This window comes from Bos taurus, chromosome 7 (assembly GCF_002263795.3).
Source record: "Bos taurus isolate L1 Dominette 01449 registration number 42190680 breed Hereford chromosome 7, ARS-UCD2.0, whole genome shotgun sequence".
In the NCBI taxonomy this organism is placed as follows: Eukaryota; Metazoa; Chordata; class Mammalia; order Artiodactyla; family Bovidae; genus Bos; species Bos taurus.
Window position 1 is genome coordinate 17,865,710 of NC_037334.1, and position 20,372 is coordinate 17,886,081.

At 41.6% G+C, this 20,372-nt stretch overlaps 1 long non-coding RNA gene across 1 annotated transcript in view; it reads right to left on the reverse strand.

Annotated features, from left to right (window-relative positions):
• The window catches only part of LOC112447358 (uncharacterized), a 52,894-nt gene that overhangs the window by 7,951 nt on the left and 24,571 nt on the right, over positions 1-20,372 (reverse strand). The window contains exon 2 of the long non-coding RNA XR_003035510.2: positions 4,846-4,935. This is a non-coding gene — a long non-coding RNA (uncharacterized lncRNA). The remainder of the gene's footprint in view (positions 1-4,845; positions 4,936-20,372) is intronic.

Genomic DNA, 20,372 nt, shown 5'->3' on the forward strand with positions numbered 1-20,372 from the left:
TTCATTGTAGAAAATTTAGAAGAGGAAATCTAGTATGAGAAAAAAAAAATGGTGAAAATCACAGAGATATCTATCCACTGTTAATGTTTGAATGTATTAGCATCCAGTCTTTAAAATATATTCAGGTGTGTATATATTTTTATACACAAATTGTTTGTATATTGCTTTCACTTAATAATAATAATATATATATTTTCATATCAACAAAAGAGAGGGGTAGTGACAGGAATGTATAGGAGCAAAATGTTTTGATACTATTGAAAATGTTAGTACTAGTAAAACTAAGTTGTTTTACGCTTGCTGTGTTAATTGCAATGCCCAAGACAACCACTAAGAGAATAATTTTTGAAAACAAAAGAAAGAGGAAAAAGAAGGGCAATAAAAAATGGTACACTTCAAAAAGTCAGTAATACCAAAACCAGGCAGTAATGGAGAAAAGGAGGAACAAAACAGACACAGAAAACAGCCAAATTGTAGAAGGAAATTCTTACATATCAATAATTGTTTTAAAAGCAACCAACGCAGGGGGCCTAGGTCCCATTCTTAGTCAGAGAACTAAACCATTCTTAGTCAGAAAACTAGGGAACCACATGCTGTAACTAAGAATTCACATGCTGCAACTAAAAAAAAAAAAAAAAAATTCCCAAATGCCACCACTAAGACCTGGCACAGCCAAATAAAGAAATAATAAAAAGTAAATGGATTAAACTTTCTTAAAAGGCAGAGGTTGGGATATTGAATGAAGAAACACTGTTCATCTGTCCACACGAAGAGTTACTTTAGCTACAAAGACACAGAGAGGTTGAGTGTAAAAAGATAGAAAAAAGATGTTTCATCTAAATAGTACCAAAGGAGGGCTGGAGAGGCTATATTATTGTCAGACAAAATAGACTTGAAAGTTAAAAAAAATTACAAAGCACAAAGAATGTTACATATTGGTGAAGGTTCAATGTGGTAAGAAGATATGACAATTATAAGCACATGCATACCTAACAAAAACAAGACCAAGAGTTAACTGTGGCTCAGATCATGAACTCCTTATTGCAAAATTCAGACTTAAATTGAAGAAAGTAGGGAAAACCACTAGACCATTCAAGTATGACCTGAATCAAATCCCTTAGTTCCACACAGTGGAACTGACACATAGATTCAAGGGATTAGATCTGATAGAGTGCCTGAAGAACTATGGACAGAGAGCTTCGTGACATTGTACAGGAGGCAGTTATCAAGACCATCCCCAAGAAAAAGAAATGCAAAAAGGCAAAATGGTTGTCTGAGGAGGTCTTACAAATAGCTGAGAAAAGAAGAGAAGCTAAAGGCAAAGGAGAAAAGGAAAGATATACCCATCTGAATGCAGAGTTCCAAAGAATAGCAAGGAGAGATAAGAAAGCCTTCTTCAGTGAACAATGTAAAGAAATAGAGGAAACCAATAGACTGGGAAAGACTGGAGATCTCTTCAAGAAAATTAGAGATGCCAAGGGAACATTTCATGCAAAGATGGGCACAACACAGGACAGAAATGGTATGGCCCTAACAGAAGCAGGAAATATTAAGAAGAGATGGCAAGAATACACAGAACTATACAAAAAAGATCTTTACAACCCAGATAATCACCATGGTGTGATCACTCACCTAGAGCCAGACATCCTGAAATGCAAAGTCAAGTGGGCCTTAGGAAGCATCACTACAAATAAAGCTAGTGGAGGTGATGGCATTCCAGTTGAGCCATTTCAAATCCTAAAAGACGATGCTGTTAAAGTACTGCATGCAGTATGCCAGCAAATCTGGAAAACTCAGCAGTGGCCACAGGACTGGAAAAGGTCAATTTTCATCTCAACCCCAAAGAAAGGAAATGCCAAAGAATGTTCAAACTACCGCACAATTGCACTCATCTCACACGCTGGCAAAGGAATGCTCAAAATTCTCCAAGCCAGGCTTTAACAGTATATGAACCGTGAACTTCCAGATATTCAAGTTGGGTTTAGAAAAGGCTGAGGAGCCAGAGGTCAAAGAGTCAGACACAACTGAGCAACACACAAAAACACACACACGTTATTGATTTTGCAAAAATAAAAAGGGTTATAAGAGAATACTATGGATAGTTCTGGGCTTCCCAGGCAGTGCTAGTGGTAAAGAGCCCCTTTGCCAACACAGGAGACATAGGAGACATGGGTTTGATCCCTGGGTCAGGAAGATCCCCTGGAGGAGGGCATGGCAACCTGCTCCAGTATTCTTGCCTGGAGGATCCCATGGACAGAGGAGCCTGGTGGGCTATAGTCCATAGGCTCACAAAGAGTTGGACATGACTGAGGTAACTTGGCACTCATGAATAGCTCTATGCCAACAAACTTAATAACCTAGATGAAATGGACAGATGCTTAGAAATACACAATCTACCAAAACTGACTCAAAATGAAATAGAAAATCTGAATAGACCTATAATAAAGAAGGAGATTTAATCACTAGTCAAAAATCTCCCAACAAAGAAAAGCCCAGATTGGATGATTTCAGTGGTGAATTTTATCAAACATTTAATGAAAAATTAACACCCATCTCTCCCAAACTTTTCCCCAAAAAAATACTGAAAAGGAGGGAACACTTTCAAACTCATTTCGAGGGAGTCCAGGTTTGGTTCCTCGTTAGGGAACAAGACCCAACGTGTGGCAACTAAAGATCCCGCATGCCACAGCACATGACGTAAGATCCTGAAAACCACAACTAAGCCTGGTGCAGCCAAACGAACAAAAATAAAATAATTAAATATTTTTAAATAAAAATAGAAAATAGTAGCAAACCATATAGAATATCGGTAGCATATTGAAAGGTGCTTCCTGGGTGGCTCCGTGGTAAAGAATTCACCTACGATGCAAGGGACGCAGGTTGTATCCTTGGGTGGCAAAGATCCCCTGGAGAAGGAAATGGCAACCCACTCCAGTATTCTTGCTTGGGAAACCCCAAGGACAGAGGAGTCTGGTGGGCTACAGTCCATGGGGTTGCAAAGAGTTAGATACAACTTAGCGACTAAATAACAACAGCAGGCATATTAAAAGGATTACACAATATGACCAAGAGAGATTCATTTTCAGAGTGGAAGAATGGTGTGGCCTATAAAAATCAATCAGTGCAACACACCACATTTTTTTAAATAAAGGAAAAAGACACATTATCACCCCCATTGATGCAGAAAAAACTTTTGACAAAATCCAACACCCTTTCATGATAGGGAATACAAGAGGACATCCTTAACATGATAAAGGCCACATATGAAAAGCTCACAGCTAATATCATACTTATTGATGAATGACTGAAAGCTTTTCCTGTAAGATCAGGAATAAGACAATTACAATTTACCAGTTCTATTCAACATAGTACTGCAAGTTCTAGCCAGAACAGGTAGGTAAGAAAATGATATAAAAACCATCCAAATTGAAAAAGATGTAAAATTATCTCCATTTACAAGTGACAAAATTTTATATTTAGAAAAACCTTTAAAATCCATTTTAAAAAGTCAGAGGTAATAAAATGAATTCAGCAAATTGAAGGATATAAGATCAACATGTACATTGGTTGTATTTCTATATAATAGCAATTTACCATCCAAAAAGGAAATTTAAAAATCAATTCCACTTATGACAGTATCAAAAAGAATGAAATATTTAGGAATAAATCTAACCAAGGGGAAGAAAACTGGAAGCTATAAAACACTGTTGAAGAAAATTAAAGAAGACCTAAATAAATGGAAATACATCCCATGTTCATGGATGGGAATTTTTAAATTGTTAAGGTAGCAATAGTACCCAAAATGATCTGTATATTCTGTGCAATCCCTGTCAAAAATTTGTGCAGGCATAGAAAATTGGAATTCATATGGAATCTCAAGGAACTCCAAATATCCAAAACTATCTTGAAAAAGAGCTGTAGGATTCACATGTTCTGATTTTTAAATGTACCACAAAGCTACTGTAAGTAAAGCAGTGGGGATACTGACATAAGGATAGACATATAGACCAAAGAAATAGAAGAGTTAAAAACTAGAAATAAACTCTCCTATATATGATCAACTGATTTTAGATAAGGATGCCAAGACCATTGAATGGGGAAAGAGCCGGCTTTCCAACAAATGGCACTGGGAAGACGGAATATCCACATGCAAAAGAATTAAGTTGGACTGTTAACTTACAGCATATCCAAAAATTAGTTCAAAATGGATCAAATACCTAAACTTAATTAAAACTATAAAAATCTTAGAAGGAAGCAAAGGGGGAAATATTTGTGGCATTAGATTTGGCCATGGTTTCTTCTTTTCCTTTTTAATGACTTTACTAACATATAATTCACATATCTTTGGGCACTTCCTTATGTTGGGGCCCTGGTTTGAGAAGCAGTCAATGACTGGTCACATTCAAAAATTCTTTATTAAACTCGCTATTCAGAGGGTGGAGGTCACGCACATCTCTAGTCAGGTTCTTGTAGTTTGGTTATTCTTGGTTTACACAAAATCTGGAAGGAAACTGAAGCACTGGGAACATGGAAAGAAGCTACACCTACATAACATGGCAATGAAGCAATCCTAGCTACCCACTCCAGTGTGGACAGATGTCAAAAAAACGTGGCTGACCAAAAGTTTTGGGGTCAAGGTTGCCCTCTTCACATTGTACTTGTTGCCCAGGCACCTTCCTTGTAAAGAGGTCTGACAACGACTCCTGATAAGCACAGTCATCCATACATCAGGGGGCGGGGGAAATCTTAAAGGCTTCTCTCCACTCCCGCTCAATAATCATACTTTCCTACTTCTGTCCCTTACCTTTCCCTCCTCCATATCTTGGGCCCATAGAAGGCACCAACCTTTTGTTTAGGGTTCCCATAGTCATGAGATGACCCCCAGATTTGTGCTGTTCCAGCTGACTCTTGACCGGCACACCATTCCTGGAGAACCTAGAACAGAAGAAGGTCAGTGCTTTCTGTTTCTTGTCTGCTTTGTCTCGCCGCATAAATCGTTAAGCCTTAACTGTCACTTTCATTTTAACTCATCTTAATGGGCTCCTTGGCATGAAGTGATGGGGCCGGATGCCATGATATTAGTTTTTTGAATGCTGAGTTTTAAACCGGTTTTTTCACTCTCCTCTTTCACCTTCCTCAAGAGGCTCTTTAGTTCTTCTTCGCTTTCTGCCATTAGGGTAGTGTCATCTGCATATGGGGGGAAAACGAAAATAGTGATGGACTTTATTTTCTTGAGCTCCAAAATCACTGTGGATGGTGACTGGAGCCATGAAACAGACTCTTGCTCCTTGGAAGAAAAACTATGACAAACCTAAACAGCATATTAAAAGGCAGAGACATCACTCTGCCGACAAAGGTCATATAGTCAAAGCTATGGTTTTTCCAGTAGTCATGTATGGATGTAAGAGTTGGACCATAAGGAAGGCTGAGTGCTGAAGAATTAATGCTTTCAAACTGTGGTGCTGGAGAATACTCTTGAGAGTCCCTTGGATTGCAGGAAGATCAAACCAGTCAATCCTAAAGGAAATCAACCCTGAATGTTCATTAGAAGGACTGATGCTGAAGTTGAAGCCCCAAAACTTTGGCCACCTGGTGTGAACAGCCCACCCATTGGAAAACACCCTGATGCTGGGAAAGAATGAAGGCCAGAAGACAAGGAGGCAACAGAGGATACATGGTTGGATGGCATCACTGACTCAGTGGACAGGAGTTTGAGCAAACTCTGGGAGATACTGAAGGACAGGGAAGCCTGGCGTACGGCAGTCCATGGGGTCGCAAAGAGTTGGAAATGACTGAGTGACTGAACACCATCGCCACCACCAACAAATGGGTTACTTGGACAGCACCTGGCAGCTCAGCTCTCTCCACCTCATTTGAACTGTTGAATCGGACTTGTGCTTTTCAATCACTTTCTTGTAACCTGGTTGAATGCCAAACATCACATATTAAAAAATTAGGCAAAGTATGAGTCCCTGGAAGATGTAACCACTCATCTCCAGAGAGGATTGTTTTTTCCTTTTTTTTTTTTTAAAGCAGCTAAACTAGAGCCCCTAGCTTTTCCAGATCTCTTTAATTCATCGAGAAAGAAAGAGAAGTCACTCAGTCGTGTCCGACTCCTTGCGACCCCATGGACTGTAGCTGACCAGGCTCCTCCGTCCATGGGATTTTTCAGATAAGATTACTGGAGTGGGTTGCCATTTCCTTCTCCAGGGAATCTTCCCAATCCAGGGATTGAACTTGGGTCTCCTGCACTGCAGGCAGACTCTTTACCACCTGAGCCACCAGGGAAGCCCTTTAATTCACCCAGGGATTGAGTTAATCTGACCCTGGAGCCATTAATCCCTGTGAGAACTGAGTTTTGCTCACTCTACTAAATGCCTCAGGGGTTCCCCAGGGCCCCTTCTCCTCGGTGGACCTAAACTCATTTTTTTGTCTCTCCAGTTTCCGAAGTATGTCGAAAGCTCCACTTACTTCCCCCGCCTGTGGGTCATCCCTTTCATAACGTATTGATCAACCCCCATGTGAAAAGCAGGTGCAAACCTCTGAATCTCACACGACATTTTGGCTCTGCAACTTTTCTCAGTCTTGCTGGTTCTCCCAATGTATCCAAACAGATTCTTTTTAACTATGTTATTTAGGTTTTCCAGCTGCTCGGATGGGTGGGGTAGGGAGGGGGAGTAGGGGAGACCACAGGCTCCAAACTTTGAAAACAGAATGTGCCATTTAAAAAAAAATCACAAAAACCATCACAATATTGTAAAGTAATTATCCTCCAATTAAAATGAATTAATTAATTTAAAAAATAAAAATCATCTAAGAATAAAAAAAAAGAAAAGAAAAAAAAGAGCTGCAGGAAGAAAGGTTAGAACCCCACACCTCAGTATATTAACTCCCAAACTAGAAGCTCAGAATTTCCCCTAAAAATTCTTTCTCAGATTTGCTTTGGGGTCCACAGGGAAGGAAGAGTCTTACAGTCACAAGTCAACTTTAAATGACTATTACATTTGAAAAAGATCGAAATGTACCTTTTTTGGGGGGGAAAGGGGAAGCCTCAGTGTTCATTCAGAAAAACCAAAGGAATTCCACATGCATTTTGTGTCCTAGTGAATTGTGTAAACTTTATTTTTGCTGAAGATTGTATGTTTAATCAATCTTATGTTCTCATACCACTTCTTGAGAAGTTCAATTTGAAAATGTATCATTTCCTTCCTAACGAAGGGCAAGTGCTTAGTTAAATAAAAAACTGGTGACATTTTTCAAACCAAAAAAAAAAAGGAAAAACCAAAGGTTATGTGACACTGAAAATGAAAATATGGGTGATGAAATTATAGCAACAGAGTAACGTATTATTCCTCTGTTACTTAAAATTCAAGTTTGAGATATGTAACATGAAATTCTATTGATTGTGGAAAGACTATGTCATTGTACTCTCCCTGTGGTTATGGAAATTAATACATTTATAGCTGCATATTGATTGAGCTACAAATATGCCTTTGCAACCTTTCCTTACTTTATCATTTCCCAGGGGCTGCTATTAACAAAGTACCACAAACTCAAAGGCTTAAAACAACAGAGATTTGTCCACTGACAGTTTTAGAGGCCAAAAGTCAAAGATCAACATGTTGGCAGGACCGTGAAGATTGTAGAAGAGGTTGTTTCCAAGTTTCTCCTAACTACTGGTGGCCATCCGTGGCATTCTTTCGTTTGCAGCTGCATCTCCTATGTTTCTCCTTTAACCTCACACTACTACCGCCCTCAACGACATTTCTCATGCCGGGAGTGTGGGTTTCCCCCGACACCACGCAATTCTCAGACACCAGCTGGCCGTCTTACAATTCAACTCAATTCTGACACTTTCTATCCAGGTCAGAACTCACAGGTTAAGTGAACTCAGACCACAAGATGCCAGTTTTTTAATATTTATTTTTATTTATTTGGCTACGCTGGGTCTTAGTTACGGCATGTCTTTGTTTCGGCAGGCAGGATGTTTTAGATCAGGCGGGTGGGATCTAGTTCAAACCCGGGTCGCCCTGCATTGGGAGCACAGAGTCTTAGCCCACCCCAGGGAAGTCCCTCAGCAGTTCCTAAGTCCAGGTTATCATTTGTGCTCCTGACTGCGGGCTATAGCTCAGAGGTTCTGACAACCCTTTCCTTGGTTTCAATTAATTTGCTAGAGTGGCTCACAGAATGCGGAAGGATATTTTAGTTGCCATATAAGGAAGATATTTTACTTCAGATTATGGGTTTATGACAAAGGGCTATAGCTCAGGAACAGCCAGAAGGAAGGGATGCACCAGGCAAGGTGTGGCAAAAGAGCATGGAGCTCTTTCCAAGCACACCACTCTTCCCAGTGTCCACATGTTCACCAACCCAGAAGTTCTTTGAACTCCAGCTTTTTGGGTTTTATGGGGGCTGCATTACTTAAACATGACTGTTTCAGTTGTTGGCCACTGGCCACTGATTCAGCCTCCAGCCCCTCTCTCCCTCTCAAAGATCAGGGGGTGGGATTCAAAGTTCCAACCTCCAAATTATGTAGTTGGGTTCCCTGGCAAACAGTCGCCTTCACTAGGGGCTTTCCAAAAGTCATCTCATTAATAACTAAAGACACCTACATCAAACTCCTCATTTAGGAAATTCCAAGGGATTTTAGGAGTGGTGTACAGGAACGGGGGATGAAAACCAAAGTATATATATTTCTATTATGAATCAGAATATCACAATCTGTTTCTCTTCTCTTATAAGAATACCATCCAGGTTGGATTGAAAGCCCATTCTAAAGACTGCATCTTACATTTTTCATTATAACAGCAAGAACACTGTTTCCAAATAAAGTATTCACAAGGACCAGGGGTTAGGACCAGAACATATCTTTTTTTAGGGACACAATTTAACCTATTATGAAGTGAAGTGAAAGTGAAAGTCACTCAGTCATGTCCGACTCTTTGCGACTCCATGGACTGTATAGTCCATGGAATTCTCCAGGCCAGAATACTGGAGTGGGTAGCCTTTCCCTTCTCCAGGGGATCTTCCCAACCCAGGGATCGAACCCAGGTTCTTACAGTCACCATCAATTTAAGAGACTCTTGAAGGAGGTAGACAAGGTGAGGAATGAAGAAACAGAAGTACAAAGACGGTTGTGGGGAATTCCGTGATTTTACTGCCAAAGGCCCGTGTTCAATCCCAGTGGGGCAACTAAGATCCCACCAGCTGTGGGGTGCAACCAAAAAAAGATGGCTATGCGTCTCACCATCAGATTCCGCCGTTGGTGTTCTAAACCGTCATAGCAGTGCTGAGGCTGTTTGTCTCCTTTCCTGTTTTTCTTTTGTTACTCTTCAATGCCACAGGGTAATCCCCTTTTCCCTTCTAAATGGCAATTTACACAGTTCAAGGAGTTCTGCCTCTTCAGTATTATCTGTGACTTCAGGCAAAGTCAGATTCCACACATTTAGGGGCAATTTTGATACAGTTGTGGCTTCTCATCCCCAGGTCAGTACAGAGAGGACCTGAAATTACATTTGTGCATCCATTTGCATTGTCCACGATTTGGGAGCTAATGGAAAGCGGTTTTAAGGAGTCTCTTGGGGGTGCCAGTGATCCTCGGCATCTTGCCCTAGGTATTGGGGACATAACTGTCTTCAATTTGTGAAAATGAGTCAAACCTGTATACTTATGGTATATGCACTTTCCTGTATGTATGTTATGCTTCGATAAAAACTTTCTGCAACTTCATTGAGATATGATTGGCATATAACGCTGCATAAGCTTAAGATGGACAAGGTGATGAATTGATACACACATACATTGCCGAATGATTACTACAATAAGGTTAGTTAACACATCTATCACCTCACATAATTACAATTTTTGTTTGTGTGGTGAGAATATTTCAGATCTACCCTCTTAGCAGCTTTTAAGTATATAATTATAGTATTGATAATGACTATCACCACACTGTTCATTAGACCCCCACAACTTACTCATAACTAGATGTTTGTTTCATTTGACAAACATCTTTTCATTTTCAGCTCATCTTTTCATTTCCTCCACCTCTCAACCCCTGGTAACCCCCATTCTGCTCTCTGTTTTTCTGAGTTTGATTAGTTTAGACGGCAGTTAACACTTTTGTTTTTGGTTGTAGTAGAGTAACAGGGATCAGATTTACCCACCTGCCTTAAACAAGTAAGATTGTTTAAGATTATTTCCATGATCACTGAGAAGAGATAAAAGGGATTAAGTAAAGACTTCTTAAAAGATAAAGAAGATTAAAAAAAAGATAAAAGGGATTAGTAAAGACATGACTTAGTAACTCAGACCGTAAAGCGTCTACCTGCAATGCAGGAGACCCGGGTTCGATTCCTGGGTCGGGAAGATCCCCTGGAGAAGGAAATGGCGATCCACTCCAGCACTCTTTCCTGGAAAATCCCATGGACAGAGGAGACTGATAGGCTTCAGTCCATGGGGTCGCAAAGAGTCGGACATGACTGAGCGACTTCACTTTTCACTTTCATTTTCAAAGACTTCTTAACCACAGGAGTTTCCTGGAAGGCCAGTGGTTAGGACTTTACATTTTCACTGCTGAGGTCCCGGGTTCAGTCCTTGGTCAGGGAACTAAGATCCTGCAAGCTACATGGTATGGCAAAAAAAACCCCACTTCTGAATAAGGACATGAACCATAAAAGACTGATCTAATGAACTACTTTGGCCACCTGATGCAAAGAGTTGACTCCTTGGAAAAGACTCTGATGCTGGGAGGGATTGGGGGCAGGAGGAGAAGGGGACGACAGAGGACGAGATGGCTGGATGGCATCACCGACTCAATGGACGTGAGTCTGAGTGAACTCCGGGAGTTGGTGATGGACAGGGAGGCCTGGCATGTTGCAATTCATGGTGTCACAAAGAGTTGTACACGACTGAGTGACTGAACTGAACTGAATGAACTTCACAAAAATTAAAAATGTGTGTTCTTCTAAATACACAATTAAGAAAATAAAAACTCAATCATAGAAAGAATTTATTTTATATCATGCATCTAGAGATGGATTTTAAAAATTATTTTATTTATTAAACTATAATTGACTTACAATATATTGTGTTAGTTCCGGGTGTACAGCTTCAGATTCTTTTCTATTATATTGAATAAATTTTTGTAAGATATTGAATATAGTTCCATGTGCTATGCAGTAAATCCTTGTTGTGATCATCTTTTAATTATTAAACAGTAACTCCTTTTTATTTTATTGAAGGCAACACCAAAGAAGAATTTCAGAGACTTGAAATGTATTATTGCTTTAGTAGAGTTCCCTCCTTAATGGAATCCGTTGGAACCAATATATCTGGGTAAAGATTCAATTTTGATCCTACTCACTTTAAATATGACATTTTATTATTGGTAGTGGTCAAATTTCCAAATGCAATTAATTGAATGAATTAATTCATGCAACAGATATTTCTTGAGAATTAGGCACTCTTTCAGTTATTAGGGATATGATAGTGGAAAAATACTCCAAGATTCTTGCTTTCATGGAGCTTACATTCTGGTGAAGGGAGACAGAACAATAAACATAATAAATAAGTAAATGATGTAGTATGTTAGAAAGTTAAATCCTATAGAAAAAGAAGTAAGTCAGGGTTAAAGGCATTGGAACTGCAGAGTGGTAGGTATAGTACTTTTAAATAGAATGGTCATGGCAGATCCCAGAGATGGATTTGAACCCAGAATATATTTTACAAATTCTTACAACTCAGTAATTAGAAGACAAAACCTCAGTTGAAAAAAAAAAAAAAACTATCAAGAAATTGGATATAAATTGTCCCAAAATGAGATACCCATATGAAAAGGTGCTTAATATCACCAGTCCTCAGGGAAGTGCAAATTAAAATACAATAAATTGGGACTTCCCTGGTGGTCCAGTGGCTAAGACTCCACCCTCCCAATGTAGGGGGCCCAGGTTCGATCCCTGGGCAGGGAATTAAATCCTACATGCCCTGACAAAGAGTTCGCATGCCCCAACTAAAAAAGATCTCACATGCTGCAAAGAAGATCAAAGATCCCAAGTGCTGCAACTAAGACCTGGAGCAGCCAAATAAATTATTTTTTGCAAACTACAATAAATTACCACAAGAAGGACTAAAACTAACCTTACAAACCATAGCAAGTATCATGGGGATGTGGAGGAAACAGAACTCTCATTTGCTGGTGATGAGATGATTGAAATATGGGATGGACACTTGGGGAAAGTTTCTTACAGAGTTAAACATACACCTACCATATGACCTGCAATCCACTCCTAGGAATTTTCCTAGAGAAATGATAACACAGGCCCTGATAAAGACTTATACACGGTATTCATACCATCGTTGTTCATAATAGCCCCATAACTTCACTGGAGGTCCAGCGGTTAAGATTTTACGCTCCTGGGGCTTCCCTGGTGGTCTAGTGGTTAGGCATCCACCTGCCATTGCAGGGGACACTGGTTCGATCCCTGGTCCAAGAAGATCCCACATGCCCATGTGCCATAACTACTGACCCCATGTGCCACAACCACTGAGCCCGCATTCCACAACAGAGAAGCTGCCTCAATGAGAAGCCCACGCACCACAGTGAAGAGTAGCCCCTGCTCACCATAACTAGAGAAAGCCTGTGTACGGCCATGAAGACCCAGTGCAGCCAAAATTAAAAATAAATTAAAAGAAAAAAAAGATTTCATGCTCCCAATGCAGGGGATATGGGTTCAACTTCTGGTCTGGGAACTAAGAGCCCATGAGTCATGCAGCCATAAATAAATAAACAAATAAAACAGTTTTTTTTGTTTTTTTTTAACAATCTAATGGCCCCAAACTGAAAACAACACAAATACCCATCAGCTGATGAATGCACAAAAAAAAGGGAAGCACATCAACACAAAATATTGAAACACGTAACATGGTGGACACATCAAAAACATGAAGCTAAGAGAACTGTGTCAAGCATGAACGATTACATACTGCATGATTCTCCTTATGCAAAATTCTTAGAAAGGTAACACTACGGGAGCAGAAGGTAGATTGGTGGCTGCCTAGGGATGGAGTCTAGAGGATAACCGCAACAGGGTCAAGAGATAACTTTGGGGGCTACATAAATGTTCCAGAGTTTGATTGTGGTGCTGTTGTATGATCCTACACATTTTTAAAATATGTATTTATTTATTTGGCTGCACCAGGTCTTAGTTCTGGCACACAGGATCTTCGATCTTCACTACAGCACTTGGGTTCTTTAGTTGAGGTATATGGGCTCTATTTGGCTGACCAGGGATTGAGCCCGGGGTCTCTTGCATTGGGAGCATGGCATCTTAGCCACTGGACCACCAGGAAAGTCCCTGACCTTCCACATTTGATAAAACTCATCACACTCTACACTTAAAATGGATGGATTTTTATTGTATATAAATTATCTCTCTATTAAAAATAAACCTTCACATTGATGGTAGCAAAAAGTGAAAATAAAGAATACTGATGAGTTCACTGAGCGGTTAAACATTGTCAGCAGGGTCTTATTCTGTAATGAAATTACTACTCAGTTGACCTTTGAACAACCTGGAGGTTAGGAGCACTGACCCTCCACTCAGTCAAAACTCTGAATATAATTTATAGTCAGCCTTTGGTACAGATGGTTCCTGCATAACTGTGGTTCTCTGTACACTTGGTTCCACATCCACAGATTGAATCAACCTTTCTCTGATCCCATTGTATTTATATCAGAGAGGCAGCAGTGAGCAGTGGCTTGAATCAAAAACTTTGTTCCCTTCCCAAGAATTGAACCTGGGTAGCCTGGATGAAAACCAGAAATCCTGACCACTAGACCAGCAAGGGTAGAGACTAGAAGCAAAAATTTCCCTGGCTCTTTCCTCTATTTCAAAGTAAGAATTTTTCAAGGAGGCAAAAACTGTAAAAACAGGTGCAAAGGTTTTTTTATTAGAGACAGTACCGCAAATGGGAAAGCTTGCAGACAAACAGGTTATTTCAGACAGAAACAAGGTAGAGATGCACAACTGGAGAGAAAGGATGTGGGCGCCCCTCTAATGAGGAGGGGTGCAGTAAAGAGATGGCTAAGTTATTTACATAACACAGTTCTGGGTCTTTGTTTTGTTGTTGTTCAGTCGCCAAGTCGTGTCTGACTCCACGACCCCATGGACTGCAGCATGCCAGGCCTCCCTATCCCCCACCATCTCCCAGAGTTTGCCCAAGTTCTTATCCATTGCTTCGGTGATGCCAGCCAACCATCTCATCCTCTGTGGCCCCCTTCTCCTCCTGCCCTCAATCTTTCCCAGCATCAGGGTCTTTTCCAATGAGTCGACTGTTTGCATCAGATGGCCAAAGTACTGAAGCTTCAGCTTCAGCATCAGTCCTTCCAATAAGTATTTAAGGTTGATTTCCTTTAAGTTTGACTGATTTGATCTCCTTGCAGTCCAAGGGACTCCCAAGAGTCTTCTTCAGCACCACAGTTTGAGAGCATCAATTTCTCAGCACTCTGCCTTATTTATGGTCCAACTCTCACATCCATACATGACTACTGGAAAAACTATGGCCTTGAGTATACAGACCTTTGTCAAGAAAGTCTTTGATTTTTAACACACTGTCTAGGTTTGTCATAGCTTTCCTGCCAAGAGTCAATTGTCTTCTGATTTCATGGGTCTTTGTTTACCTTTGGCCATTATCTGGTTTTGTTTCCTATAACTGACCTGTCCCAGGACCCTCCCCAACATGCATGTGAAACTTTTTTCCAAGATCAATTCCAGCCCAGCCTATGGGGGTTCTTGGCATCATCTATTATGGGTGCCCTTTTTGACCCCTTTGGAGCCTTTCTGCGCATGTGCAGTGTTTCCCTTGCCCCCAGGATCGGAAAATGTGACCTCTTGATATTTTATTCCAACAGGGTTTAGCCCCTGTCTGTGGCTGCCATGACTTTTAAAATGTCCACAGGCTGGCAAGTCCAGCTATTGTACCCTGCTCCAGTTGCTATTTCCATCTTGAAGTAAAAACAAGAGGCTAGTTTAAAAATATCTAGCCTAGAGCCTGCCTACGCACTTCCTCAGGAGATGCAAACAGGAGGCTAGTTGGAAATGCCAAGTATGGAACCCATCTGTCTCCACTCTCATTCTGCACATAGCATTTGCAATTGAAAAAGTCTGCACTCATGCATGAGTGGATGCATGAAGTTCAAACCCATGCAGTTCAAAGGTCAACTGCACTTTTCTCCAAAAAAGTAACCACCGTTAGTCAACTTTCCCTCTCCTTGCCTTTGAAGATCACGCCCAAGAGGGTGACCCTTCGAAATTCACATCTCTCTCACTTACCCTCGTTTCAGTCACACAAATGGCATACTAGTGGGTTCAGGTTCTTCAGGAAACCGACTAGCTTTGCACACACTCAGAACACTAAATGTGAGGTCATATATATATTTTTTAAATGAGTACAATCTTTGTCAGTCATACCTCAACAAATCTGGGAGTTTAGTCTTTAGGAATTGAAAAATCACTTTAGTTTCTATTACTCAAGTCTCAGCTTCAGCTTTCTGGCACTCTGCCTACAGAAATGACCTCAGCAATTTCTTCCCATTTTGCATACAGATGCCACTTCTCCCATGAAGAAGTGGGGTCTATACCCCATCTCCCTGGATCTGGGTTGACCTTTTTGATTGACTCTGACCAAAAAAATACAATGGCAGTGACATAGTGCCTATCCCAGTTCTCGGTCCTAGAAAACTGGCAGCTTCCACTTTTTGCCTTCTTGGGTTCCAGCCACCATGTTAAAGAAATTTGGGAGAATTGGGAAGGACAGTTTGTCAGTTTCTTACAAAGCTAGACATACTCATATCATATAATCTGGTAATCACATTCCTTGGAATTTGTCCAGAGGAATTGAAAACTCGCGTTCACATGGAAACCTGCACACAGGGACATACAGGGACTTTCCTGGCAGTCCAGTGGTTAGGACTCCTCACTTACACTGTCAGAGTATGGGTTTGATCCTTGGTAGGGGGGCTAAACTTCCGCAAGTTGCTCGGCACAGCCAGTAAGAAGTAGTGATGATGTAATTATAGCTGCCACTACTCTCTTACTACAGCTAGCCTTGTGCTAAATACTTTACAAATATTAACTCTTTTAGTCTATATAACAAGTCTATGAGATGGATGGCATTATTACCTTCAAGGAACTGAAGCACAGAGAGATTAAGTAATTTGCCCAAGGCCACAGAACTGGTAAGTGATCAAGTCAGAACTCAAATTTAGGCTCTGGGTTCAGAACTAAGGAAAGAAAAGTAAGATGAGTCATTAGTACAGGGTCAGACCCAATCTTTATTTGGAGTGAAAGCAGTCAAAAAGTACAAACTTCTTGTTATAAAAATAATCATGGGGATATAATAGAAAACACGGTGACAGTAGTTAAGAAAGAAGGTGAAAGTGTTAGTCCCTCAGTTGAGTTCTATTCTTTGCAACCCCATGGATTGTAGCCTGCCTGGCCCCTCTGTCCATCGGATTTCCCAGGCAAGAATACTGGAGTGGGTTGCCATTTCCTCCTCCAGGGGATCTTCCCGACCCAGGGATCAAATCCAGGTCTCCTACATTGCAGGCAGATTCTTTACCATCTGAGCCATCAAGGAAGAAAACTGTATCATATATTTGAAAGTTTCTAAGAGAGTAAGATCTTAAAAGTTCTGGTCACAAGTAAAAAAAAATGTAAAAATTTAAACATATTGTTCATGTATATTTTTTGCCCTAATTTTTTATTTTAAAAAATAATATACTAGAATATTATTTATATTGATCATTGGATTTGGGAGTGGTTTAATCACTATGTCATGTCCAACTCTTGCAACCCCATGGACTGTGACCTGCCAGGCTCCTCTGTCCATGGGATTCTCCAGACAAGAATACTGGAGTGGATTGCCATTTCCTTCTCCAGGGGATCTTCCCGACCAAAGAATCGAACCTGGGTCTCCTGCATTGCAGGCAGATTCTTTACTGTATCCCCTTAAATTTTATCCCTGAGTGCCTGCCTCATTGATTTCATTCTGTGAGGCTGGCTGGCTTTAGAATCTAAAGTTTTTAAATTTATTTCTTTAACTGGTTGACCAGACAGCGTGTGGGATCTTAGTTCCCTGACCGGGGATTGAACCCCTACTCCTACCCCTACATTGGAAGTTAATCCTGGATCACCAGGGAAGTCCCAGAATCTGAGCTTTTGGACTCTGGGTTGTACAATCTCAACTCTCCCTAGTGGTTCTGAAGCAGGAGGCAGATGGGCCCTGGACTGAGCAGCTGGAGTTCATCCCCTGTAGACAGAAACTCCGTAACAGCGGGAGCAAGAGAGGAGCTGAGCCCTGCTCAGATAAGAGATAAAAGACCACACATTCCTCAGTCTCAAAGTCGAGGAGATCTTCCCAACTATACATGTGCAGAAAGGCTCCTTGGAGGTCAAAAGAGAGTGGGCGCCACCTTACTGTAAGTGATGTCAACCTTCCCATAGGCCTCTTTGCTAGAATCCATCTTAGCTAAGAGACACGTATGCACACGGGAGGAACCTGAGATACACCCAACACAGGCTCAGAACCAGGCAAAGCAAGATGATCGGCCAAGAGTTTCCCTGGCTGTCCAGTGGCTAAGACACGAGTTTTCACTGCTATGGGCCCAGGTTCGATCCCTGGTCAGACAACTAAGATACCACAAGCCAAGCAGTGGGGACAAAAAAAGAAAAAAGGCAACAAAAAAGAGTGCCCTTGGAAACCCAGAAGAAATATCCCATAAAAGTGACTTGAGCTGCCACGAGGGCGTGACTCTCTCTCTGAGCCCACCCTTGTGTCTATGCACAGGTACCCTTTTTCCTCCTAATAAACACTTCACTCGTTTCACTACTTTCTGTCTCTATGTGGAAATTCATTTCTGCACAGCTGACGGGCCAGGACCTTGTCACCGGCCTCTGGTCCCCGGTGGGCTGGTGGCTAGGATTCAGTGCTCCCGCTACCCCAGCCTGACTTCAGTCTCTGGCCCGGAACTGAAATCCATCTTCAAGCCACTGCAGGCCAAATGCCCTGGAGATGATGATGTGAAGTGTTTAGTTCCTCAGTAGTGTCTGACTCTTTTACAGCCCCATGGGCTGTAGCCCACCAGGCTCCTCTGTCCATGGGATTTTCTAGGCAAGAATACTGGAATAGGATTGCCTTTTCCTTCTCCAGGGGATCTTCCCGACCCAGGGATCAAATCCAGGTCTCCTGCATTGCAGACAGATTCTTTATCATCTGAGCCGCGAGGGAAGCCCGCATGAGATCTTATTTGGTGCCAAAACCCAGGGATTCTAAGTGAACCATAAACTTCACCCAGCTTTGGCTTGAGGCCTCTGGCCTTCACTCCTGCCCTCTTTCTCTTGCTCTCTGCTTCACTTTCTTTTCAAGCCCCACTCCTCAAGCCTTCAGGTCCTGACCCCCATATGGCATTTTCCATTGTGGCCAACTCCAGTTCCTCCAGGAGTTCCCCTTTACTCAAGACCTTGGCAGTCCATACACTGCAATGGACAGCCTACTGAGCTGGCCAGTTTTAAGCAGACCATGATGCTCCCCTTCAAGAACAGTTCTGGTGAACTTCCCTGGTGGTGCAGTGCATAAGAATCCGCCTGCCAGTGTGGGGGACATGGGTTCAATCCCTGACCCAGGAAAATCCCACATGCCAGGAAGCAACTAAGCCCATGCGCCATGGCTTTTGAGCCCCTGCTCTGGAATCTGGGAACCACAATGACTGAAGTCCATGTGTATAGAGCCTGTGCTCTAAAATAAGAGAAGCCACTGCAATAAGAAAACCCCAAACCACAATAAAGAGTAGCCCTCGCTCGCCGCAACTAGAGAAAACCCATGCACAGCAAGGAAGACCCTGTGCAGTTACAAATACAGAAAGGAATAAGTAAAAGACCACATTAAAAAAAAATACCCCTGGCAACACAAACATCCTCTATCGAGGACTAACCCCCGCTCACCTCCACGTGCAAAGTATCAGGGAAGTCTATCAGGGATCAATGGGAGAGTATAGGATGCTCAAAATACCATCAGACACAGAATTCAAAGGAAATTCAGAGGATACTCTGAGTCTCCTTCAGGTGCCTCCTAGGAATGTTTCTGGGATGCTGGACTTCATTTCTGGGAGCACCGTTAAGCCAGATGGACGGAGAAAGGGAAAACTTAGGTCCTGCTGTAACACTGTTCTTCAGTTGCCAAGTCATGTCCAACTCCCTGCAACTCCATGGACTGGACCACTCCAAGCTACTCTGACTCCCGGAGTCTGCTCAGATTCATGTCCATTAAGTCAGTGATGCTATCCAACCATCTCATCCTCTGTTGTCCCCTTCTCCTTTTGCCTTCAATCTTTCCTAGCATCAGGGTCTTTTCAGATGAGTTGACTCTTCACATCAGGTGGCCATAGGATTGGAGCTTCAGCTTCAGTAACAGCCCTTCCAAAGAATATTCAGGGTTAATTTCCTTTAGGAATGCCTGGTTTGATCTCCTTGCTGTCCAAGGGACTCTCAGGAGTCTTCTCCAGCACAATTCAAAAGCATCAATTCTTTGGCACTCAGCCTTCTTTATGGACCAACTGTCACATCCATACATGACCACTGGAAAGACCATAGCTCTGACTATACGGATCTTTGTCAGCAAAGTGATGTCTCTGCTTTTTAATACTCTGTCTAGGTTTCTCATAGCTTTCCTTCCAAGGAGCAAACATCTTTTAATTTTATGGCTTCAGTCACTATCTGCAGTGATTTTGGAACTCAAGAAAAGAAAATCTATCACTGCTTCCACTTTTTCCCCTTCTATTTCTCACAAAGAGATAGGACTAAATGCCATGACCTTAGTTTTTTTCAGTGTTGAATTTCAAGCCAGCTCTTTCACTCTCCTCTTTCACCTTCATCAAAAGGCTCATCCTCTTTGGTGTCTGCCATTGGAGTGGTATGATCTGCATAACTGAGGTTGTTGATATTTCTCCCGGCAATCTTGATCCTAGCTTGTGATTCATCCAGCCTGGCATTTCTCATGATGTACTCTGCATATAATGAGCAAGGTGACAATATACAGTCTTGTCTTACTCTTTTCCCAATTTTGAACCAGTCCATTGTTCCATGTCCGGTTCTAACTACTGCTTCTTGATCTGCATACAGGTTTCTCAGAAGACGGGTAAGGTGGTCTGTTATTCCTATCTCTTTAAGAATTTTCCATAGTTTATTGTGATCCACACAGTCAAAGGCTTTAGTGTAGTCAATAAAGCAGAAGTAGATGCTTTTCTGGAACTCTCATGTTTCCTCCATGATCCAGCGAATGTTGGCAATTTGATCTCTGGTTCCTCTGCCTCTTTG